Here is a 27499-nt window from a genome sequence, read left to right on the forward strand (position 1 = left end):
CTCAAGCTCAAGATGAGATAACCGCAATGACATCGTCAGGGTTGTGATGCAACCGCAAACATTTACCGTCATTATTACAATAACCGACAACGAATACAAAGGGGTGCCCCACAGTGGACTGGACATAGTGCAATGCAGGTGAACACACCTTTATCATGACAGAAGCAGGCAGAAAGTAACAAAGATAGAGTTTAGAGTGAAAAACAGCAACAGTTGAATTATTATGCAAGAAGTAAATGATGAAAATTTACGTGATTTAAATTAAAATGTGGCTAAAAAGTACAGCTGTTTCCACATGAAGGTAGGTTTTGATAGTCTTTGAAGAGTTTGCTCAACACACCTTAAATTTGAAAGCTTACCGACGTATGTTCTGCAGTTTCATTTCTGCTTCATGTAGGCGTGTTTACTCTTTCCCCCACGCATTATTTCATAACTGATCATGCAGATTGATCCAAATAAGTAATAGGGGTCACTTAGGGTTCAAAGGTCAGCCGAGGACAGGTGTTATAGTAGGAGTAAATCCAGGCCTACTAGATACAGATATCATCATGGTTGGAGGGGACCTTCATGTGACCCCAGCCTGCCATTAGGGGCTACACAGATAGATGTCCTTATCTTTCCCTGCAGCTCCCCCGCAGCTAACTGACAGAACTGGGGACTGTCAGTCACTGCTGACATGTGATGTCTTACTCAGCCAGGAGATGGGACAGCACCAGACGAATCACTTCTAAATGACAAATCACTGTCGTGGTGGTGGTTTATCACCGTTTTGTCTTGGTACTGAGACACGTCTATCACTGATTGAGGATTGAGGATAAATACGTGTTTGATTAGGAGTGATATTTGTGATTTTTGTGTGATAGTTTGGTTTAAAATGTCTTCACAAAAGGGAATTTTAAAGCAAGAGCCAGCTGACAGTAAAGAGAGAAAAGCTATTAAGCTATTGTATGTTGTACAACAGGTTGAAAAAGCTGATTTCACAAACAGGTGGCATGAATAAGAAGGAAGATTCACCTCAGTTAAGTGGTGATAATTGAGTGCTGATCTTCGCTTCTCCTTTCCATCGGAAAGTGACAGCTTTGGTGACCTCCTCTTTCTTTCCCTTTCTCATCCCGGCCACCTCCTTATATGGCGAGCTATAATGATACACGTTGTAAAGTCTGTGTAAGCACTACCTACCGACACTAAAAGTGACCCTCAAGAGCGTAATGGGCCTATATTCCTCCTGGCATTGTGAAAAGGTGAAAAAAAAAACAATTTATAACTCTTTGTACTGCCACTTAAGGACTCCCATCGCCAGTTTATTTGAGGTGAATGAGGAAGCTTGTAATTTTAGGTGTTTTTCAAGGAAAATAAGTATGTTTAAGAAGGTGAATAGCAGGTTAAGCTGCAGGTTCAAGGCGGCTGTTTTTATGGCTCTTGAGCACATGTTTGTGTGTTTGTGTAGAGCAGAGATTAAATCTCAGCAGAGTGAAAACATGTAATGACAATATAGCTGCATTCAAATTAAGGCTGAACAATTAATCGAAATATTATCGAAATCACAATATGGCCAAGTGCAATATACAAATCGCCGGAGCTGCAATTTTAAAGGGTAAAACGTGTCACAACATACCATTATAAATCAAGCAGTGTGGTGCTACAGAGATGACAGCGGCCAACAAATCATATTCTCCATACATCAGAGAACATGACTGTTTGGTACGAGCCCCAGCAAAAATCACGTCATCGTCATTTTTATATTTCTTTCAGTGAAAATGAAATGCAAAAAATGACCGCTCCAACTGAAATCGTGGCTCATGACGCAATCGCAAAATATCTGGCAAAATAATTGTAATATGATTATTTTTGCATATCGTTTAGCCCCAAGTCACATGTTCCTTCATTACAAAGACACATGGGCATTGTGGTTTATTTTGTGTGGATCTTACATATACCGTCCTGCTAACAGAAATACTCACAATTGTACAAAATAATTATTAATCCACAGGTAAAAATAACCCCCCCCCCAAAAAAAAAAACACTCCTGTTAGAGGATCATCAGCTAAAAACTAGTGCCAGGCTGTTTTTAAAAAAAATGATTTAGCCTTTTTTTCTTTAAATAAGTTCAATAAGTAAAGTTCTTCATGACCCATTTTAAACATACACACATGGACAGTATACAGTAGGAACCAATAGGCTTTAAGCCGAGTGCCATAGACAAGTTGTAAAGTTGGAGAGTACTGAAAAACGGACGAAAAAGTAAGAATATATAAAAAATAAGATTACCAGGCTCATCCTTTAAGGAAATGCATTTGTCATCATACTTGTACTTGATGATATGATGTTATATTCACAGATTGTCTGTGAAAAATAAAAGTTGATGGTAAAACACTGTAGGTTTTGTCCAAAAATGAATGTGTGGAGAAATAAAAGGGATTCAGATCAGTGGATTCAGCTTCATGACGCTGTTGCTTCTGCTTAGTTTCTGTAAAATGCTCAACACGAGCATGAGTCAACCTCAATAAGCTTTTAGTTTGCCTATTAACTTTTAAAACTGCAAGTTATAGTAGTGTTCTACACATGGCCATTTTTATACTCAAAGGCTTCCTCATCTCCAAAGCAGGTATAATTCTTGATAAAGCCATCATAATTCATTCCTGTGCTTATAAGATTACATTGGAAGGGAGAAAACCCAGGAGCTGCTGGTATTAGCAGGCCTGGGAAATTACATGTTCTCTGTCCAATAAGTGCCTGGACTGTTAATCGGCCTGAGTATAAGACTATGGACCACAAGTGAAGCAAAAGCCTCCAAAAGCCTATCCACACGTTCGCCTGTGAGAGAAAAAAAGAAAATAGAGAAGGGAAGAGAGACGAGAACACGAGCAAGTTGGAAAGAGAAAATCTCCTCCACTATCAGCCGAGGTTCCCATGTATTTATATGAAAGATATTTATTCAATTTCTGAACTCGGGGGACGGTGGATGATAATCCGTTAAATGTCTGCACACACCTTCCCCGCTACTGGCACCTTATTAAAATATGTAGATTAATTTGCGACTGGTTCAGCATGTGATTAGAGCGGGTGGATTGGGTGCTCGAGATTCAGCTCATATTTGTAATCTTCTAAATTTAACAGCGAGTGAGAGCTTGTCAATTAAATGGGATGAAATGATGGGGAAGAGTAAGATTCATCTTCATCTCCTTGTTTTATGCTCGAGTGGCCACAGAGTTATCATTTACAGGGCTTCAGATAATTGGCAGCAGTTTTGTTGAGCACCTCCGATTCAGGATGAATTTGTATTCTTCAACCAGACAGCAGCTCAATACACTTTGGCAAAGTGCAGCCAGGCTTTGTCAATTATAGCGCATGTCACAGGGAAAAAATATCATGTCACTCCAGATGAGAGAAAGGCATTAAGAGAGGAGTGAGGTAAAATAAGATCTTATGGAATTTAATGGTATTTATGTCACTTTGTTTGAAGGTGATTGATTTGCACTTTTCATTCTTTACGTGTTGGGCTTCCGTCCTATTAATTTGACGTGCAACAGAAACTTGATTTCAATCATAGGATGCTTCTGTGACAAGCCAGCAAGACCAGTTAAAACTGCCTAAATGTTATACATATTGTCCTACTCCTCAGTTCTGCACTGTTAGTGAGAGTGAAGTCGAGATACTGAAAAAAGCTGAATGGGAAAAGGCAGTGAAGTGGTGAAAATACAGGGAGTATTTTTCTTTTCTTTTTCTATTACTATATTACTGTGACACCAATTTCCACTTACTCTAAATTCAGGATTCTGTGTGTTATGTGTCAGAAAAATTTCCCATTGAAAGAGAACTCTAAAATACAGCCATGCCCTTCATTTCATGCCTAAAGTCAATGGACAGCTTCTCTGTACAGGTATCCATTCCCCGCCCTCCATTAACAATAATGTAAGGACCTTTGTTTCCCTCTATAGTCCATATTGGCAGCCGGTCTTTGTCAACCTTTGACTGAGCCGAATGAGACAGCAGAACAATGATCTGACAATGAGGTTCCAGCAAAGAAAGCTCTTTGTCATCAAACACAATAACACGATTTGGGTTAATTAAATCTAAGCTAATAGGCAGTGATTGAGCCCCACATTTGACTCAAATCAAATTAGCTGAGCCTTCAGACAATGCCGGTGCTGCACGCCTGTGGTATGGAGAGGTCGCATAGGTCTCTTGAACAGGTTTGGATTGATCTGTCCAGAGGAAATCATCTCCTCCTCAAGCCACAATCATTACAGCTAAAGGTAAATCACAACCACAACAACAACAACAACAACAACAACAACAACAACAACAACATATGACATTCTACCAATGGTTTTCCTCTAATTAATCATATTCCTTGTTATTTTAAAATAGTTCACATTGTGTTTCTAAAGTTATGCATTTAACAGATAACTATCAAACTCAGTTGCACTCTGCAAAGTTTTCAGGAAAAGTTAGAGTCGACCTGTTGTGCTCTGTGACAGATATAGCCACGGGGCTCTCCTTCTCTTTGACCAGACCCCAGTAAAGACCCCAGGGCTCAGGAAAGACAGAGGTGAAACACACACACACACACACACACACACAGAGCTGTCTTGACAGTGTCTAGTTTCACCTCCCCTCAGCACTTTTCCAACCCTCCGGCAGGATTTTGCAATTCCACTTTTCACCCACTTGGATGGTCAAAAGTTTCAGTTCAAAACTAAAACTATGCTGCTGCATCGTTTTGTTAGTGCTACGAGGAAAAAAAAAAAAAAAAAAAAAAAAACCCTAAGTTGGTTGACCAAGTATTTAGGTGGAGTAAGTAGGTGGTCGTCTCTCGCGCAGAGAGAGCCTGCAGCAGAGTTGAGCTGAGGTTGGTATGTAGGTAGATTGGTCTGGACAGGAAAGGTAGTCTGGTGCTGAGTGGCCAACCAGACAGCGAGACAGGATTAGAGGCCGCTCCTGACATTTGGCACAACACCCAACTGGGGGCAGAGTTAATTTAACGGTGAGGGGTCACGGGGTCACGGGCCTGACCCAACCACTGCTGGCAGGCTGAGAGGGATGTAAGACATGCCTGAGCGCCACCATTCTGTTAGACACATACAGTACTCGTTTGTTCATATAACACAGGTACCTCAGATAATAATAAATCTCAACAATTTACACTGCAGATGAGGCAAGTTTCCATGGAGATGGGTGTGTCTGGGAGAAAGAAAACTTGTATGTGTACGCTAGTGCAGAGCGTGTGCATGTGTGTGTTTGCACATGCGTGTCTGGGAATAAGTGTGTCTCACAGTCGGGTGTGTGATGGGTTCAGAGCAAGAGCAGCAGGGCCTCCTTGGTCCTTCAGTCCTTCAGTCACTCACTTCCTCTTGCTTGACTGCTTTGCTCAGCCAGGCTGAAAGCTGCTCCGTTGTCAGGTTGGAGTGTGCTAATTAGGCTCCAGTTTAATTTTTCAGGATGCTCTACTGCCCTTTAAATGGCCATTTCAAATTCAAAGTGATGGTAATTGTACCATGGCATGCTGATCTTGTAATCACCCTGGGATTTTTTTTTTTTTTTTTTTTGCTTGGTATTTTTTCCATTTTCTCTGTCTCATTCTCTCTCTCCCCATTTGTTTCATCTTGTTTTATTTTCTCTGGACCTTTATTGCTTTCTACAGAGATCTTAAGTGGGATGCACAAACAGTGTTCTCGATGCTGTCGTACCTCGCCATCCTCTGCAGATTGTGGGTCAGGGGTACCAGGGGGACACAGTGGGACTAAATTAAATGTCGATTAAATGTCTTTTGGTGAAAAGTAGGGAATTTGGCTAAAACCAGGCTGGTTACATTGAGCAAGTTTAAAAGAAGAAAAAGCAATAAAATCAGTGACAACTCTCTTTGGTCTTATGCTGTAGCTCCCAGAAGTCACTGGGTCACAAAATGCACTAATCTGCTACAAAAAAGCAACAGCCAACTTTTAATGACACATTCAGCAGGGCGGGAGTGCGCACTAACTAAGAGAAAAGGCAGAAAATGGACAAATTACATTACTTGGAGAATGTATTCAGGGTGATTAACCTCATGTTACATTTTTTCATTTGGCTTACATCCCAGTCTAACTCACCCAGATTAAACTGGTTGATGAGGAGAGCAGCTGGAGTTATTAGAACACTGGGGGGAAAAAGAGTAATTTTGATAGCCTCCTGGAAGAGTAATTGGGGTTAATGAGTGGTACTGTATGGGAGGAAATTATTACATTTGGTCAAACTATGAAAAATCTTAGTGGCAGACATCATACAAAAAAAAAAAAAAATCCAAGGCGACTCTGCTTAATGTTACTAGATTTGAAAAATGCACCAACATGCATTAGCCCCTTTAGAAAATGCTTTTTATTTCACTAATGAGACTGTTTGCCATTGAAATCACTTCAACTTTTCAATGATAGCAGCTGTTTTCTGCATCTCTTTGGAGCCATACACAATTCCTTTGGTCTATTCTAATTTATGAAAAAAAAAAAAAAAAAATCATACGCAATAAATCACATGCAACTTAATCAAAATTCCTTCAGCGAAAATAAATCTTTTAAGGACATAATCAATTTCACCTCCCGAATCTTAATTGATTTCAGCGGGTGCATTTCCTTTTGTTAAAAGTGGAAATACCCTTGGTGTTTGATGCTATTTACTCTTGTCCTGGGCTAGCTTTGCTTTGTCAGGTGAGGTTTTATTTCTTCTTGAAAGGGATTCCTTGAAGTGACTCGGGTGTCAGGTTTGTGACGCTTCCTCTTTTCAATTGTCTTTGCACTCCGAGGAGATGTGAGGACAGGCGGCTCCTCAGCCGTCACAATATTGATACTGTACGATGGCTGTCGAGGCACAAGCCCCCTGCTTCTAATCTGCCCTGACAGACCATGCAGCATATGAATGATAGCAGGTGTGACATCACAAATAAGAGAGAAATCAAATGGAGTGAAGAAAGAGAAAACAGACTAAAAATGAGAAAAAGTTTTGGGGGGAGTTTTTTTCTTGTTTAATTTAATCTTTCATAGAAATGATGGGGAGATGGAAAAGAGATAGAGGTGTCGGATTCTGTATACACTCTTTTTTTTTTAAATATTATTTCTCTTTTCTCTGATCCAACATCCATTATCTTTTTCTCCTTCTGTTTTGAGGAAGAAGAGATGGTTGATGGGACGATGGCCGGGGCCGTTCATTGTGGCAGTGTCAGCATTGGATTTATTTTCTCTTTATTGCGCAGAGGGGGACACAGGACAGGATGCTTAAGACTGTAGAACAAAGGCATACAATAGACTTCTTCAAAGACATCTTGAAGACACTGATTCATCAGTCAGACAAGAAGCCTGTGGGCAGGTGTCTGGCCACAATGGGACACTCACAGATATACACCGACACACACGCACGCACACACACACACGCACACACACGCACACACACGCACGCACAAAAGGCACAGAGTGAAAACACACATGCCAGCTAAATCAACTCCTTGAGTTCATTGTGATCCTGTGAGATAGATGGGTCCAGGATGGCACCTTTATCCCAGAATGCAATAGGCCCAGCAGCGTGAGGCTCTTTGTTGAGTTGAGGATCTCGGTTACAACACAGCCAATACCATCACTGTCTCTGGAGTCGGACACGAGTGATTAAACATTGTAAATACCAGCCAGCTGAATGTTGAGAGCTTTCTTGTCTTTAATTAATTAATCATTAGTCATTAATGGCTCTGTTGGTGTTAATACATAGAATGTTATGTAGTAAGTATTAATCGTTTACTTTTACAATGCTCATGTTAATGTTACAATTTCCCAGAGCTCGTGGTGACGTCTTCAAAATGTTTGTTTTGTCTGAACCTGAGTTCAAAATCTAAAGATATTCAGTTTCCAATCAGGATGCAACAATTAATAAACTCGTCTATTAGTCAATCAGCAAAAAATCATAAAATGTCAAGATCTTCTGCTTTTCTCTGCCATATGTTTTTTCTAAACTGCATCTGCTTGGCTTTGGATTGTTTGATGGACAAAACAAGACATTTGAAGATGAAATTGAGTATTTTCTTAAATGTATTGACCATTTTTTACATCTCATAGACGAAGCAATTAATCAAGAAAATAATCTTCAGATTAACAGAAAGTAATTGTTAGCTGGAGCCCGAAGTAAAATGATATATAACACAGAGAAGCAGTAAATGGAAAAAAAGTAAAAAGCTGCAACATGTTTTGGCTGTTTTGCTTTAAAATTGTTGAGGAAAAATGGATGCCAATTAATTTTGTATTGATCACCTAATCAATTGACTAATGACTACGCAACTATTTGAGCTCTAGTGAGCTTTTATTGAACACTGTATTTGCAGCTGTTATGTTTAATAGTATTTATTTTTCTATGGACAGAACATGATTGTATCAGCTCTTTGAATCTTCAGCGGCCTGCATGGAACAAAAATCATCAAGTTTAGCAATAAATGATAGATTTCTCTCTGGTGTCATTTTTGTTGTTTGAAATTGTGATGGCTAAAAAATAATAGTGTTTGTATGATGGAGCAGGTGGGTAAATACAGAGCCGGTCTGTATCCCAGTGCTGTCAGAGTTTGATATGACAATAAGAGGTTTGCTTGGTCATATTGTGTGTTCAGGGCTATTGTGGGGCTATGTAGAAGCGGGTGTGAGTGACAAGGTGAGAATGGGGAGCAAATGTCTGAACGGGCACCATTTCAAATTCAATCCACTATGAACAGGATGCCACTTCTGTTTTCGAGAGTCTTCACTGGCCAGCTATAGGTCACTCGTAGTCGTCGTAAATCTATAAAATGCTAAAACTTCTCTGTATTTATTGTTTTCAAAGGCAGGCTGGAAACCTTAAACTGTGTGTGTTTATTGCTGAAGCATATATCTCCAAATTCATTTTCAATTAATTCCCTGCACTGCCCTACACTTACATACTAATCGCCCACATTTGAAGCTGAAATATGGACATGATGTGTAGCCTATATAGCTTCAGTAATGGTAGCCAAACTTTCTCCTGAGAAAATTATGTTGTTTTTCTCTCACTTTTTTGTCTCATTGCCAAAGTAAGTCTTTTCCCCCCTTGTCCCACAGGAAAGACTCTTGAAATTGTTCATTTACCGAGAGGAAGAAGTTGAAGGCCAGGACATTCTTTTTTTTTCTGTCAGATTTGTAAAGATTATTCCCATCATGATCCTATTAGCCACAGGGAGAATGTGACTACTTAAGATGGATTTATGGAAAAATAGTTATCCCCAAAAAAACATTGGTCGGTGGATGAATCCAAACCCCCACCCCCGACTCCACAGAACTTATTCCCTCTGCAAATTCAATTCAAGAGGCTACATTTGTGTTCTCAAGGCCAACAAGTCTGAAAGTCATAATCCCAGACCACAAGTACCACTTCACGTTCCCAGCAGGCTTCTTTCCTGGAACTTTGAGATTGCTGAGGCGGAGCTGATTTGGCAAGGGATTAATCTGCCCCAGCACCTGCAGTCTCTGTAACCAGCCATTGCCTGGCCCATAGAGATCCCACAACAGCAGGTTACCAGAGGTAAAGAGGTACAACTACTGAAATCTAGGAAAATGGCATTTAATCTCTTGTGAAACTGTTTCATAAAATGTTTATATTTTTGTCTCATGAACATATTCAGTGTGTCTTCATCACCACCATAACTCTTAGGTACTACAAGTCTAATCCTCAACTCCCTCAACTCAAAATTCACTCATGGTTTGTTAATAAATAGACTCCTTCTCGCGCACTGGTCCTAATGAATGAGGCGTACCTTCCCCTGCCCTTCAACAGTTTATTTTCCTCAGGTCAGAACCCCAGCTCAAGGCCCCCATGGCTGGCGCCATATGTGAACGAAGCAGGGGGTGGTGCAGTGGAAGCCTGCTGGTCATGCCACTGAGCTCAGGTAGGTTCCCCGAGCCGGATCCCCCCCACCCGGGCACCCAGGGGAGAGGAGGTGTTAAAACCTGAAGGGCCTTTGCCTGGTCCCCCTGAGCATGCAACCATCTGCTCCCCGCCCCCGCCCAGCTGGCCACCTTTGATCCCACCAAATTTGAGCTAAAACGAGGATGATGACAGAGGTCTTCCAGTTTGCTCTGGAGAGGGGGGGGATAGAGGAAGAGCAGAGGTTCACGGACTCGAGATGGAGAGAAACTTGGTGATGACGTGGGTACAAATCCCAGTTTAGACAAAATCTATTCTCTTTCACAGATGTGCTTCCACCTAAGATGTGTAATTTGTCCTCTGCTTGTCAGTGAAGGAGCACAGGAATTTTACAACATGGAGCCACACTGCATTAAAGTCTGAGAGAAGTAAAAGAAAAAAAAAAAAAAAAAAAAAGTCATATCAGACTGTCACTAACATAACACTTTATGCTATACAATGAGGAAATTACAGGTAAATTGTCCATTAATATATGAAAATATATGGAATTCTGCCATTTATCTTCCCTTAATGGCCAGGAACACACTGTGACCATACAATGTAATTGCAACATCTCATATCTCTAATTAAAACATGTCTCTCAAACAGATGTAAAATGTGACCCAGGGTCAATTAAAATTGATATCAAAATGATCAGAATTACTCTCTCGCACAAAAATGTATGGATCTGAGCCAAATGGCTTATTTTCCTCGTGATTAAAAGAGGATTTTGACCTAAACGACCAATTCAGTGATGAATCAGTGAGGGAGCACACAATCAGCATTTTGCTCCTGCGACCCAAGACCAAATTGATTCCACAGAAAATATCATGTGAATAATTAAATGCATTGATTAAACAGTGAGATAATATTTAATTAAGGTGGCTCATTAGAATTCCTCACGCACAACCATTAATGGGTCATTAAGACAATTAATTAATTAAGCACCCTCTAACTACCAAAAGGAATTCAATCTATAATGAGTACATGTTTTTGAGGAAGTTAATTAGGTAATCCCCGCTCCTACAAAGTCCTGTGTACAGAATCTAATGTGAACTACAATTACTGATAAAACTTGCTGAAGTTCTTCACAAGGATGAAGCCTGAACAGTTGGGACTTCTTTATCTGGGAAAAGAATGTGTGTATGTACATGTGCAGTGGTTCACGGTAGACAAAGGTGATGGAAGTTGGAGAGGCACACCCGAATAAAGGAAGAGGTTAAGTTCACAAAGTGGAGTCTGAGGACGTCTGTGTCCTCTGAGGGTCCTTCAGGTTTCTTGGCAATGTAACATGATTTTTTTTTTTGTTCACTAAATAATAGCACTGCAATGATTAGTCGATTAATTGGTCGTTTCTTAAGTAAATAATCCAAACATTCTCTTGCTTAAGCTTTCCAAATTTGAAAATTAGCTGCTTTTGCTTGTCTTAACTTTGTAACTTTGTAAATTTAGGCTAGAGGAAATTTTAGTGGGCATTCTTAGCTGTTTTCTGTTATATCTACCACATTATAATCAAAAAATGATCATCAAAAAATGTATCAATTAGTTGCAGCCCAACATCATACCATGATGCCAATAAAATCTCCACTGTTAAATCAATCACTTAAGTGATTCTTTGTAGCAAAACTTCAATTTGCTTCCTTTGCAGAAAAGAAAATAAAAAACCTAGATCAAATGGTGGTCTGTGGAAAAACACATTTCTATTAGGAAATCCTTGACATTAAATATTTTGGGAATGCTTGATCTATATTCTACAGGGGGAGGAAGGCAAGGTGGAGTAGTGACAGCTAAAGCAGCCCTGTGTGTGATCAGGGGTGAGCTCCCCTGGTGCCATCCCTCACCCCTGTAGCGTGAACAATCCTCAGACGTGATCTGCCAGGCTAACCGGCTTGCATAAATAAAATCGGTTATCTCCCCATCCCTTTGCCTCCCTGTCCGCACTCTGGCTGTATTTAATCACGCGGGGGGCGATGGGATAGGGCCGTTTTTCTGCCAGAATAATCAGAGGGCCTCCATGTGTCCTGGTCATATGTATTAATCCTGCCTTCCTATGGCTGGCCTTATCAGCTCCCAAAGCCCACCTCTCATGGGATCTGGGCTGCTGTCTCAGCGCCCTCTAATCTGCCCTGAGAAATTGTTAACAGGATGTAAATGCGTCCAGGGATGATATATGGCTTCTTGTATAACATACATGTTATTGTTAAGCGTTTTGCATGCAGGCTCCGAGATTATGCACACAGAGAATGGGAGAGATGGTATTGATTGATGGAATAACAAATGTCGAATATCGTTTTAGATGCAAATGATCACACAGGGTTATGGGACAAATCTTTTTTTGCTGCTTATGGATATGGACAAGGATGAAATAGTGGAGGGATTGGAGGACTTATCTCAGGCAGCTATTTTAGTTTAATGGAATGTACATGGAGGAAGAAAAGTGGAATCTAAATCAAGATTATTATATTACACAAATGTGTATATCAGTGTGGCCTGATGAAAATTTAGATTTAACGAACTGACCGACTTTAAAAAGCTCACAGGAATGATATGAGTCATGTCTGACTTTTTAAAACATCTTGAGGCGTCATTTGTAATTAGCGTTTGAGACACTGAGGGAGTACAGGACATGCGCTTTGTTTTGTCACCAATCCAGAAATGTATTCACTGCTTCTTTACTGTGTTTGAGCATTTTTTGACAAGAACCCCGTCCTGTCAATTTCATTCAGAACCTGTTACGACTTCTGCTTCAAATTCTGATGCATTTCTATTTTGATGTACACTGTTTCATCTTTACTCTGTCAGCAAGAAGGGGCGTAGCACTGATATGCATTGGAAATGTTCTTACAAAGCTGTCAAGAAATGCATTTTTAAAACGTATTCTATATGCTGTCAACTGTAAGCAGCATATTGTATCTTATCAGCATACATAGTTATCTGTATTTCCAAAGAAAAGCTCAGATGAGAATCACTGTGCGTACACTCTGAAATGGAAAAGGATTCATTAATCCACACGCTCCAATCATGAATGTCTTCAGTTTTGTTGTCTTTTACTTTTCTTTTGTTTTGCTGTGTTCAGAAAAAGAGACAGTCTTTGGTGTATCTTCCTGTCAAGGTAGGTTAGGACTCAGCATCAGTTCTGCTGGACAGGAAGCTGTGTGATTTTTCTGTAGTACAGTAATTAGATCCCCCTCTTTCTCTTCCGTGCAAATGCGATGCAAAGCATCTCAAAGTACTGTCTCCTATGATTAAAGACAGCTCATTATCTGCGGCGAGTCTCTGTCTGATTCAAGCCCCCACAGAGGAGCGTGTGCAACCCAAAGAGAAGGCGCAATTGTCCTCGTCACCTAAAAGAGGATGTGCCTTTTCCATATTTCTGGTTCCACCCACTCCAGAATTGGATGTTTGATATCATTGCTCATCTTTTGCTAAAATAACATCTCTAATGAACTTAAGTCATAAAGCATCTTAACCATTCTCTGTGAGAGTGAAATTTTTATTATTAATTAAACTACAGATTTTTTTTTTCTCGATTGATTTGTTGTTGTTTGTTGTTGTGATATAATACACAACTTCCCAAGTCCAAGGTGATGTCTTCAAAAGGTATTCAGTTTACAAAGACAAACGGCAAAGAAAAGCTGCAAAGTCTCTCATTTGAGAAATTGGAGCCAGAGAATATTTGGCGTTTTTTTTCACTATTTGCTGAGAAAAAGACTAGAAAGAATTTATTGATTATCAACTCCTGCTGATTACTGTTCTTCCGATTTACTAATCATTTTAGCTCTAGTCTATGAAATGTCAAAAACTACTAAAAACAAAATGCCTGTTACAACTTCCAAGATCCTTCCAAATTTCCCAAAGCAACAAATCCTCTGATTTGAGAAGTTGGATTCAAAGAATGTTTGGACATTTTTTAACTATATTTGCTTAGAAAACGACTAAAACGACCAGTTGATTGTCAAAATAGTTGCCGATCAAATCGTTTCAGCTCAGTTCAACTGTTAATATCTTGACGTCTTCATAACGCCTCAGAAAACACAGAAAAACAGTTATAGTGTTTAACATACCCAGCATGCCACGCTCCACTCGGAGACTCCTGACAGCATCCTAGGACATCGTACCTGACAGAAGTGACAGAAACTGGCAGGACAGAGGACACCTTATAAGATGCCACACTCTAAGAGCCTCCACAGAGAAACGGGAGCACGCAGAAAGGCCAATGAATGAACGATACATTTGTCCAGTAACTATAATTATCAAAAATCAAATGTTGGGCCTGTCTGCATGGTGGCAACTTTTAATGGAAATGTTACAAATGAGGCCCTCAAATAATGAATAATTTCTGACCACTCTCAGCAGTGTCTCTCAGCAAGAGGGTGCCAAAAAGTGGAAATTTTTCAAGCTGGGGACTGATTAGGCCGAGGATGAGACTCGGCTGGAGGACGGACAAGGCGGCGCTTCCCCAGAGAATAAATTTGCACCTGCCCCATCTGGAACAATAGCCCTCTGCCTTCGCACTGTGCACTGGGCTTAATTAAAAAACATGGCTAATTTGCACACTCTACTTTGCTTCAAAATTGGAATCTAGTTCACCACTGAGTCTGTTAATTTACACAGGAAACCACCGACTGCTACCGGCTGAGAGGGGATGGGACTGTGATGGCTTTGACAGCGGACTGGACAAAGAGCGGACACAGTGAAAACATCCACACTGCGAGGCCCGGCGCCTCGCTCGCTCTCCCTATCTCTGTTACACGCAGTGTTCAGGGAGGGAAAAACTAACTTTGATTCAACATACCAGAGGAATAATCCTAACTGCTTCATAGTGTGGGATAATCTCCATAAAGTGAAATCACAGAAGGGCGGATGGGGGAATGGGAATCCTGACACGTCTTTTCTGACAGGTGACCGGATTGATGATTCCACGAGAAAATGTATATTGCTGAAAAGGCGGATGAATTATGACAGTTTTCATATTAAGCAGACTTATCTGTAGCAAAGAGCATTAAGAGTGCCAAGTACATCGACCGATACTATCACAAATTGACCTGCCAATCACCTCGTCCTGGCTTCAAAGGTGCAGATAAGGTATTTAAGGTCACTGAAAGCAGATTCCACTGTCTGTTGGCCTGCCTCTTTACTATTATCAGAGCCGTTCCCAACGAGAAAGCGCCTTGGTGTCTCTTGCAACATGAAAAAGATCCTGGATAATTCACCCAGGCTCAAAAATGGAGGCTATTTCACAGCTAGGATTTTACACGCTAACTGAAATAGCCCTTTAATACTTCCTCCATGTCTGAGTAGACTTGGTAGCGGTGGGGTCGCGCAGGGAATTTCCCAAGGCTTATGAGGTAATCTCACTGATATTTATTCATCTAATGATGACTAAGAATGTAAACTGATGGCTACATTCATTCCAAGATGACCCCAATGAGTCTTTCGTATTAAAGTAATGAATTGTACATAAAAGCAGCTCCAAATCTTCAAGTCAGACATAGAATAAAGCTCTAATGCAGAGAAATCCCAGCAAGGTATTAAAGTTAGCAAATGGTAGATAATACCAAAAGATTCAAAGATGTATGTCCAACAATGATCCTGTAAGGGTGAAATTAAAGCTCCTGGCAAATTGGATGTAACTAAGACTTAAATAAAGACTCTGATATTGTAGACTGAAATTTATACTGCTATTCCCCGTGTTCCTTGTTTGAAAATTCTCACATGGAATTTGGGTATAGACTAAAAACAAATTCCATCTTCAAATAGCTTAGTGTACATGTGGTAATTACATATTTTCACAGCTCAACTATGATTTAGAGAAAGGAGAAAAGACATCAAAACGTGAGGCTCGAGTTGTTCCAGAGAGATAAAGGAGGCGACGGGAGGAGCGCCGGAGACAGAGAGTCGAGGGCAGGGAAGAGTGTTACTTTTCGGGGCGAGATCACTCCTCACGTTGAGCTGGAGCTGTCGTACCTGTCGCTGCGGTGCTGACAGGCGGTTTGTTTGGACGGGGGGGTCAAGCAAGGAGCAGGGGAAGTGAAAGAATGCTAAGGACACTCAAAGTTAGTGATAGCAAGAGGGGATTGGGCAGCAGAGGTGACATCGTGATTTATTGACTCCTCAGGGGGTTATCTTGACCCGGGTTTGAGGTCACTGTAACAGCCACGGGTAATGGGAATTTTTCATGCCCTTATGTTCACTTTACACAAACTGCGCAGCATGCTTTATGCAAATATGTATCAGGTCAACTCATGACCTATACTTCAAACTTCAGCCACTTTACACTTTCTTTTTTTTTTCTTTTTTTTTTTTATCTGTCAGGTTTATTAAATGAAAGATGAAAACTGGATACTGTGTTTAAAAGGTTACAAAGCAGCAGTCGCTCTCTCTTCAGCTGTGGTCCGCTCCCCTTCAGCTGTTGTTTTTGTCTTGTTTACTCAACATTCACTGGCGTCCATGCTGTCATCACCTGTGAAATGACTAAGCTCAGAGTATAAAGCTCTAATGAGAGAACACACAAAAGGCGCTCATTTGGTATTGCAGCATTGCACAGAGATACAGTATGAACCAAATCCCCCCAGCTATCCAAACACCTAGCTTTTCATATAGCCTGTTGTTGCCGGCCGTTTGGCTTGCGTGGCCATGGGGGCAGCTGTTGACACTGTTACCATTGCATTTCCTGTTAAGCCTACCAGCTGCCTCTCCTCTATTCTCCACGGCCCCCTGGAAGGGTGGGTGAAACAAGTGTTACCAGCCGTCTCGACGACAGACAGCTCCTTTCTGCCTCTGGCTATTACTGTATCGCCAGGCTTTCATGGCACAAAGAAAACCAGCGAGCGTGGAGACCACAATGGCCTCACAACACACCTCGCCAAGCCCTCTCCTCTTAACACACACCCCTCGCGCTGCAGGTTCAACCTGAGAGGGGCGTATGGAGGGTGGACTGTGTGCCACAAGCACAATGATAACACGGCTGCAGATGGGTGTATGTCTGCATAAAACCTGACCACAATTGAGACGCAGCTGAATACAGGGAGGTTCGTTTAAAAATAAGTTAATCAAAAAGTAAGGAACTTGTTTGTTAATGAATCACACAGAACCAGATTCCCAGAGAAAAAAAAAATGTTATTTAAAGAATTAATTAATTATTAAAGACTGCAAGTAACAATAACAAATGATCTGATGAATGCCTGCTCTTTAAGTTACTGTCAGCGCTGCAAAGTATCCTTATATGCAAAGTACATCACAAAGAATATGTGTGTATTTGTGAATGTGCGTAACGGCCACTCCATCCCCCTCCAACTTCAAATATTGACTGTCAGAAAGAGTGAAGGGTATTCAAGTAATTAGTTTATATGCATAAGAAAGACAGCGGAGGACTTGTGATGTAAACGTATTGTCGCCATGGTAAGGATGTATGTATGGCTTCTCAAAGCAAAGCCAAAACCATGATTGCCTAGTGTGCCAGAAGAGTCTCTGTTTCATAACACGCCATCCATAATGAAATCTGACCATTTTGATGGGACGGGGGCTTTTAAGAGCAGACTTTAAAAAAGTTCTCGTCCTTATTGATGGCGGCAGTTTTCTCTTGTGAATCCGGAAAAAAGGAGGGTGGGGGCTGAGAAGGTGTCACATGATTAAAGCGGCGATTGGAGATAGCAGGATCGGTAGGGTATGGGAAGAGATAAGAGGAGAGTAACCATGTTTAAAGTGTGCTGTGATCAGCCATTGCATGAGGGAAAGCAATGACAGGTGTACTGTAGATAGGCTTGCTGCGAGGAAAAACAGGAATGGGTGACTCCTCCAAAGCACTGCCGCTAAAATTAGAATTTTTCAGAAGATGTGAACAATGGACCGTTAGATCAGGGGAATAGGGATTCAAAAAAGTATTTTTATTCAAACTGATAATGACCCTCCCTGCTTGTGCATATTGTTAATTCAAGAACAGTGGAAAATATAGCTTTACCGAGATGAAGGAGCTGTTCTGTCTTGCTTAGGAATGACAAAAGTAAGGCCAAGCAACACTGGAGGACAAGGCCAGCCCCGAGGAAGAGGAGGTGCAGGAAGAGGGTGTTTATTTCGTACTTTACAGACCTGCCTCGTCAGCAAATCACGCTCCGAGCCAATGTCTCAAACATGAAGCCAACAGCGAGAGAGACACCTCAACCGCAACAATATTCGATAAATATAATAAACATCCCGGTGAAACAAATTGTTCATAAGCTACCTGTTTAATTTTTCAGATCTCCTTGAACCATATATTTCCTTATTAGTTTGGAGACGTTCGCTTGGCTTGAGTGGATGGATGATGCTGTCAGGGGCCTGGGCATTATGGCGGCTCTGTGTGAGTGATTTCTACCAAGGAAAGCCTATTAGGCCTGACAGGGGGATGATGATATTAGGCCATCATCATTCAGGAGACACCGCCCCCACCAACCCCACTACACCCTCATCCATCAGACAGCACAAAACACCCAGCCATGCTACCTCCTTTCCTCACTCTCCCTCTCCCTGACTCCCTTACCCACTTACTTTCCCTCTTCATTCCTTCCCTTGTTTTTTTTTTTTTTTGCCCTCCCCCCATTTCCTTCCTTCCCAGACTCTCTCTTGCTCTCACTGTGCTCCCCTCACATTCTGTCTCATCCCATCGTTTCTTATTTTCCTTGTTTTATATCTTTCTGTCCATCGCGTTCCCTCTCTTCACTTTTCCCTCTTTTCTCTCGCCCTCTCTCCGACGGCAAACACAAAGACAAATTCTGCCCTTTTCTTAGCCCATGAAACATTTAACATTTCATTCCAGATCTTGGCAGACGCAAGTAAAAAATGACCTAATGAATCTTACTTATTGTCTAGCCTGAGTGCAATCACGAGCTAAATATGAGATCCCTGTCCCCTGCCCTGTATCCATTGTCTTCTTGGCCTTCCCCTGTTCTTGCTCATCTACTGCAGATTGAAATCTTTACCTTAAAGCTACAAAAAAAAAAAAAGAAAAGAAAAAAAATGTGCAAGCCAGAAAAATCTGTACATTCAAAAGCTTTCGGGTGAGCATGTATTTTCATTACTATGAAGGGAAAATTTTATATTTTTCACTCCTAAAATAGGTTGTATCAAGGAACAAGGCCGACATAATCATTAGGTGTAAAGGGAGCATCAAGCTGAGATGAGGAGCCCAAAATTTGTTTCATTTTAAAAATCGTAGTCTTCAGCTGCAACACACGCTGACTCAAGTGACATCACATTATCACATTTATCAGACTGCACAGCTCCCTCTGGAGCCACAAAAAGCTTTATACAACTTTTCCTCTTTACGTATCTTAGCTACACCATAGTTCCACCACAGGCTTTGGTGTAGCTGATGTGCAGCACTTCAAAAAAGGTAATTACTTGTCAAGGCTACGGTTGCAACAGAGATATCAGGTGGGTGGGTGCGAGAACCTGTGACCTGTGGTCAGAGTTGGGCCGCTTGTGTTTTCCGGTGCTAAATGTCTGATGCTAATAGAGACTGTTGATGGAGATGGCAACATTAAGCAAGTTGAATAAAGGCTCAGTCAGTCTCCTTTTCAGTAATGAGACGAGGCGAAGCAGAAGTGAACCGGATGTAACTCCAGTTCTATAAGTATTCGCACAGCTCAAGTCAGTCTGTATCACGTAGTAAAGGAAAGAATGTAAACACAGTTAGTGTGGGGAATATGATTAAAGCATGATAAAGAGTAATCAAGTACATAGTGTTGCGGTGGTGCTATCGAATGTTGAAATCCATCTGTTGTTAACCCTGTCTGCTGAGTGTAAACCTATGTCAAGCATCTGGACTCCTACAGAAGATTTGACAGGTTTGATTCCCATATAAATCACCTCTACCTCAGCTGCATGTCATACTTAACGTGCTTCTTTTCTGTATAGAGGGCAGTACCGACTATTTTCTGTTCCCAGAGGATTAGACAGCAAACAACAAACGGAGGGAGCTCTCTTTAGTAATCCATCTGACCCCCAAGTCTCACTCTCTGCGCTCACACCCTTTTGTTGGGGAATAAACCTAAGTCAGCCCTGCTGACCTTAGCTTTGGACCAGGGTGCCCGTAGCTGTGACCCCTGAGACCCCTGAGTCCTGCGGAGGAGCAGGACCGGAGGAGTTCCATTGATGAGAATAGCTTGGCTGGACCTCCGCTCTAAGCTTGTTTCACATGGTGATCAGTGCCTCCGATGGCCGCCTGTTGGCCTTGACAATGGACGGTTTATGTGCCAACAGTCAAACGGTGTCAACAAGCCATTGCTCTCACAATGTTCATTGTCAGCCTTTTCTGTTTTGGTTTTTGTTTAAAGCCTTGATCAAACATGTCTTTGTCTTGCGCTTAAATGTTCACTCTTAAATTCTGCAAACATGGGTATATCTCCCTGATGGAATTTCAGTTCTACATACTTTAGCATTGACACATGTATAAATAAGCTGATATAAATAGTAAGAAAACCTGCTCCACATCACTTCATTCATCCTCCTCCGATGCAACAGAGAAACGGCTTTCGATGTTAAGTGAAGAAAGAACACTTTAATTGGAGCTCATTATGCACCACATATGCATACATTTGAAAAGCTGATGATTCCAAAAACATTCAGGCCAATTTAAGCCCCTCTGAATGATGTTAGCAAAAAAAAAAAAAAGGTCCACCACTAAGACAGCCTTCTCCCAGGAGAGCATTACACATCTTCAAACAGCATTCATGGTTTACTGCTTTCCATCATGTCATTTGACTACTGTCGAAACTTTCATTATGACATGACAGGGTTTGCTATGCAGATGCAGGTCAGATTCTTTTTAAGACGCTCCGCCCATAGATTCTTTGTTTTTGTCAGTCATCCTCCAAAAATGGCTGCTCAGTAAAAACACTACTCCAGGCATTAGTCAATAGGGTTCCTGATGTCTTCATGTATCCTCAATGTCCCTCAGGCCATCACAAGGGGCCTTCAGATGATGCCTGACAGATTTCTATAGGGATTTAAATATATATATATGAAAATATTTAGCATATGGGTTTTTTGACTGTTCTGTAACCCTTGACTGTCACAACAATTGCAAATGTGTCACATCAAGCTGCCACATGTTTACTTGATGAATCACATGTGAAACTGCAGCATCACATTTATCAACACAATTAATTCTGACCAGATCCATGACCGAGATGCTATGAATGTGGATGTAGTGTGAAGTAAAACAGCCGTGCACCCGACTGATCAGCTATATTTCAACGTAATCATTTCAATATAGATGTCAGATTTTACTTGGAAGAAAGAATGAGAAATGTGCGATATAGTAACTGGTTGTTTACATAGCTCTCGTCTTTAACAAGGAATTACTGTATTCATTATATTCATCTACCCGCTCTAACAAAAGTGGTATTTTCATAAACATGATGTGATTGTAACAGTGGTTTTGTGAAGGAACATGCACTAGCCTTCTCAGAGAGTCTGATCATCTCCACTGCTAGCTCCAAAATAGATAAGGGATTACCTCGGATGTGAATATGTCATTGTGATCAAAATGAGAGAAGCAGCCCACGTTGTGAAGCAGTGGCTTTAAAGATCTTATGCAAAACATGATCTCTCTCCTTCCCTTTCCATTAACCGGCTGTACTGAATTACTTAATATGGTATAGACATTTTGCCACGAAGCAATTAAAGGATTACGCTAATATAAATCGCACTGGCTGTTTGCTGTTGTGCACACACATTCTGGTTCAGGGCTCCAGCTGAGAATGTCGGCTACACATGAGACATGCAAGAGAAAAAAAAAAAAAAAACATACCCGTGCTGATGACAGTTAGTTACTGTAACAAAGAAATGCACATCAGTCTATGAGTAAATGAATGTTGCAGCAATTTCCAGACAAAGTGACAACAGAATTTGGCCACTGCAAACAACTTAATTTGATCAGCTTTATGTAAAACAGTCATTTGAGGAGGGGGAGAGCTGGTGAGAAGATTAATTGCAAATGTTTACAATGGAATTTGGACTGTGTGTTCAACATGATAATCCAGCCAGGAACCAAACAGAGGAGAAATAACAAATTAATAACAATGGAAGCCTTTGCTTATCACAGACATGCTGTCTGTTTAGTGTGTGAGGAATCCAGACGTCTGCCAGTCCTAAACACTGCAAGTACAATGTAACATGTTTATTTAAGACCCTGGCCATGGCTACTAGCTCCTTCCAAGGAAATGTTTGCTTTTTTTTAAAAGCAACATCTGCCAGAAGTTACTGACTGCTGCATTTTTCTTATTTACCCCTCTGCTTGTCGCACTGGCATCATTAATTTTGCTAAGGATGCTACAGAGGTAATTTCTGTGGCACGAGACACAATTAGCTCTGGCCAAAGTCAGACAAAGGCTAGTGCATTCACATGTTCTCTGCCATCGCACAATGCTAATGACAAGTGAGGAAGTGTAAGTCTGGTTGTCATGTGGTAATCAGCTCCGGCTTCAGTCGAAGGACATAATTAGCCGACGTTGCATGGAAAGTAAACACAGCTCACCGAGCAGTAAACCAACAAACAATTACCATCACCAACCTCTGCCCTGACCTCTTTACCCATGTTCCATCTATACACAGAGAGAAAAGTAGTGTGCTCTCAACAACTTCAACGATTATATTTATGATAGAAGTATTTCCCAGTTTTATTTTATACAGGATTTTTTTTTTCCTGAAGTTTATCTTCCTTTTCTTTTCAGTAGTCAAACCAAATTGTGTTGATGCCAATTGTGTGTGCGTAACCAGTAGCTAAAATAGCTTCTTTAGTATTGCAGATCTTTTCAGCCATTGAAACAAAGAGTGAAAAGGGTTTCTTGCACATTACATGCATATACACGCACGCACGCGCATACACACACACACACACACACACAAACACATGCACCACAGATGTATTCAAATTATTGTACCTTGACCCTTTATTGAATATGTGTGTGTGTGTTTGAGTGTGCTCATGTCACAGGCAGAAGATGGTGTCAGTCCTTAGCCAACCCCCACCTCTTTAGCTACTCCTAATGCCCCTTTTACCTCCCCATTTTCTCCAGCCTATTCAAACCCTGTCACTCACTACTATGAATTCCATTAAACCTAAAGGGTGCTGTGCATTCACCTGAAAGAAAGGAAAAATATACACCAATAGTTTGTGTGCATTTGTGATAAACATCACTTTAAATGTGTAGTTTGTCTTTTTCAAATAAAAGTAAAGAAATCTTGTGTCTCGTTCTCCGAGTATAGCAAATCCAAAACTAGCCTCTCACTGCGCCGTTGTCAGCTCTCTCACTTTTTCTCCACCTGAACAGTGAAACTAAAATCCTAGCATAAGGTCACATATTAAACAGGAGTAGAAATGTGGAGTCAGCAGAGCTGGCTGGGAGAGAAATGTGCGTCTGGGTCTGAATGTGCTGAATGAATGAATGCAGGTCATGATTTATCGGGCCCAGAGAGCCACTCTCCGCCTGTCCTGCTGAGTCCTGATGGCTGCAGCCTTTATGTAAAACAGTCATTTGAGGAGGGGGAGAGCTGGTGAGAAGATTAATTGCAAATGTTTACAATGGAATTTGGACTGTGTGTTCAACATGATAATCCAGCCAGGAACCAAACAGAGGAGAAATAACAAATTAATAACAATGGAAGCCTTTGCTTATCACAGACATGCTGTCTGTTTAGTGTGTGAGGAATCCAGACGTCTGCCAGTCCTAAACACTGCAAGTACAATGTAACATGTTTATTTAAGACCCTGGCCATGGCTACTAGCTCCTTCCAAGGAAATGTTTGCTTTTTTTTAAAAGCAACATCTGCCAGAAGTTACTGACTGCTGCATTTTTCTTATTTACCCCTCTGCTTGTCGCACTGGCATCATTAATTTTGCTAAGGATGCTACAGAGGTAATTTCTGTGGCACGAGACACAATTAGCTCTGGCCAAAGTCAGACAAAGGCTAGTGCATTCACATGTTCTCTGCCATCGCACAATGCTAATGACAAGTGAGGAAGTGTAAGTCTGGTTGTCATGTGGTAATCAGCTCCGGCTTCAGTCGAAGGACATAATTAGCCGACGTTGCATGGAAAGTAAACACAGCTCACCGAGCAGTAAACCAACAAACAATTACCATCACCAACCTCTGCCCTGACCTCTTTACCCATGTTCCATCTATACACAGAGAGAAAAGTAGTGTGCTCTCAACAACTTCAACGATTATATTTATGATAGAAGTATTTCCCAGTTTTATTTTATACAGGATTTTTTTTTTCCTGAAGTTTATCTTCCTTTTCTTTTCAGTAGTCAAACCAAATTGTGTTGATGCCAATTGTGTGTGCGTAACCAGTAGCTAAAATAGCTTCTTTAGTATTGCAGATCTTTTCAGCCATTGAAACAAAGAGTGAAAAGGGTTTCTTGCACATTACATGCATATACACGCACGCACGCGCATACACACACACACAAACACATGCACCACAGATGTATTCAAATTATTGTACCTTGACCCTTTATTGAATATGTGTGTGTGTGTGTGTGTTTGAGTGTGCTCATGTCACAGGCAGAAGATGGTGTCAGTCCTTAGCCAACCCCCACCTCTTTAGCTACTCCTAATGCCCCTTTTACCTCCCCATTTTCTCCAGCCTATTCAAACCCTGTCACTCACTACTATGAATTCCATTAAACCTAAAGGGTGCTGTGCATTCACCTGAAAGAAAGGAAAAATATACACCAATAGTTTGTGTGCATTTGTGATAAACATCACTTTAAATGTGTAGTTTGTCTTTTTCAAATAAAAGTAAAGAAATCTTGTGTCTCGTTCTCCGAGTATAGCAAATCCAAAACTAGCCTCTCACTGCGCCGTTGTCAGCTCTCTCATGAACTGTGCGGATGAGCGGAAATTTGGAGCAGCGTTACTGCTTTTGATCTTGGAGAGATGTATGACAGCAAAACAACTCGTGATTTTCCTGGATTATTACATGTGAAGACTTCTATGGTCCAAGTCACTTCCTTTGTTGTTTCTCGGAAAATTCACTGCTTCGTGGTGCAACATTAAAACCCCATTACTAGGGGTCTCATTTTAGTGCGTAATAGGGTTCATATTTCAAAACACTTCTTTGTTCCCTCAACTGTTGATTGTTATTCATGCAATGCAAAAAATATCATCTCCATATTCCTTGCCAGCCCTACACTGATGCGTATCACAAACTGTTGTCTGCTTCCCACCTTTCATACTGCAGCTTAATGTGATAGCGTCAGGATTATTTCTTGTTTAAACTTATGGTATCACAAACGTGCAGAAACAGGAAATTTGCATAAGCATCAAGAAACTCCATTTTAGCATCATCTCATGGGTTCACGGGATTTAAATGATACACAATGTTCTGTTACGTTATCCTGTCGGAAACTATAAAAACATCAGTATTTTGGCTTTTACTAAATCTTCGTGTTTTTGTGAACGCATATTTTCGAGCGTTAAGGCGCCGGGTGCTTTCAGGGCCTTTAGTTGTGCTAGCGGTGGGCAAGGGTTGCGCTTTTTTTTTTTTTTTTTTTTTTTTTTTTTAATGGGAAGACCGTCTCATTTTAATGTACCACCAGAACATGTTACCGCTGTACCTCTCTTTCAGCTGTAGACCTCCTGAATTCAAGCCGATTATGGATAACAACCACATTACAGCGCAATACATCAAAGACCTAGCTTACTGCTCAGTGGGGAGCCACTCTGGCACATTTCAAAAATCTACTCATTCAAGAGCTCTCACTGGAAGCATGTTATGCATTAAATGTGTCACACAGGAAAGTGTCTTCTGATCCATCTGATTCCAGACCTCTCTGCTGCTGCCATGTAGCTGTGCTCGTTTCATTAAAAAAAAAAAAAAAAAAAGCTGAGGAAAAGAACAAACAGCAGCATAAACAGTCTCAAAAATGGAAAAATCATAACAAAAAGCCTGAATAGGAAATGCACCACATTAACGACATTCTGCTTATTATGTTAATTGTTGGGATCATTATAACTTCAAGTTTTGGGGGTATTTTTTCTGTTATTTTTGATATTATTTTGGAAATTAATCACCAGCACTGAAACTAATTCAGCTGTTCATTAAGTGCCTCAACAGGCACAGATCGTACCATTAATTCCACATTTTCATTTAGGAATATCTCACATTCTTGAAGAGAAAGAATATTTATAGAACAGCAAATATTTAATTTGCTAGTCTCGTCTGTTAAAGTATCAACGGAGAAATCAGCACTACTACAACACCGCTGTGTATTTACATCCAATTTTGTGCAATTTGGCAACTTTATTTTCCTTTCAACATTCATGCAGGGCCCACATGCATCTGGACAATTACACTAACGGTAGATTCTGGTCCATTTTAATTGAATCTGATTCTTCTAAACTAATTGCAGGGTTGTTGTGTTAATAAGCAGCTGTTTTTCACATGCAGGTGTGAGGACGGTTGGCGACCAGGGTGTGTTTATGTATTTGCATAGCTTCACACCTGTTAATGAAAGTGCTTGTTTTTCCAAAGAACAACCCGTCAGTTGACAGAATCAGGCGGCACAGGCGCCTTCTCCTCATCGCCTGCCTTACCTCCCCGCTGAAACCCCAGTAATTAGAGTCTGGGCAACATGCAGAAAAAACACCTACAGAGAGCACAGTGTCATGGACATCGCCAATTATGCAGCCATTTTGCTCATGGATGCAACCAGCTCTTGTTGTAATGACACACACATACACATTCATGGGCATGCATAGCCAAGCCAAGCGCGCGCGCACACACACACACACACACACACACACACACACACACACACACACACACACACACACACACACACACACACACACACACAGACACACACATGTGGATACAATGAGATCATTTCAGGACTAAAATCCGGTTTAATCCTGACATATGCTTATTATTTACCAGAGTGTCATGTCAGCAGTAACACCAAGAACACATGATGTGGTTTATTATTGCTATTCTGACCATGAAGCCCTATCAAGGTCCTCACCTATACACCTTGTGTACACCTGAGATTTATTTCACCTTTCGTTCACAGTCATTAATACTAACTCTTAGTATTTTGCATTAAAACAGCTGTCTGTTAAAAAGGAAAGAAGTAATGGTGCCATATTATAGCATAAAATTGTTTTGGACAGAAACTTGTTGAAAGTTGCGTATGCATTTCAACTGATGACAGTAATAATGTCTAATGACTGTCTTGCTTTAGATTTTTCCATTAAATCATCCATGAATAATACAGCATAAATGGGCTATTATCTTCAACTGTAATATTAAGTTCCACAGGAAAAGAAGAAGGGGGAAAAAAAAAAAAAGTCTGCTTAAATTTAGCAATAGCCAGAAGATGCTGTTGACTGTAGGCTAATGTCTTTAAAACACCTTCTCCCCCTAGAAAAGAGGAGGAAAAGTTAATTGCAGCATTTGCTCATCGGGGAGACAGAGGGCCACTCAAAACGTCCCCTCATTTGTGAATTAGAGACACGCATTTAGCCACAGGAAATGTAAAGTGGGATTGCTCACCATGAAGAGGAGGTTAAGTGCACTAATGGAAAGCAGTTA

The sequence above is a fragment of the Seriola aureovittata genome, chromosome 13, assembly GCF_021018895.1.
Source record: "Seriola aureovittata isolate HTS-2021-v1 ecotype China chromosome 13, ASM2101889v1, whole genome shotgun sequence".
NCBI classification, from domain to species: domain Eukaryota; kingdom Metazoa; phylum Chordata; class Actinopteri; order Carangiformes; family Carangidae; genus Seriola; species Seriola aureovittata.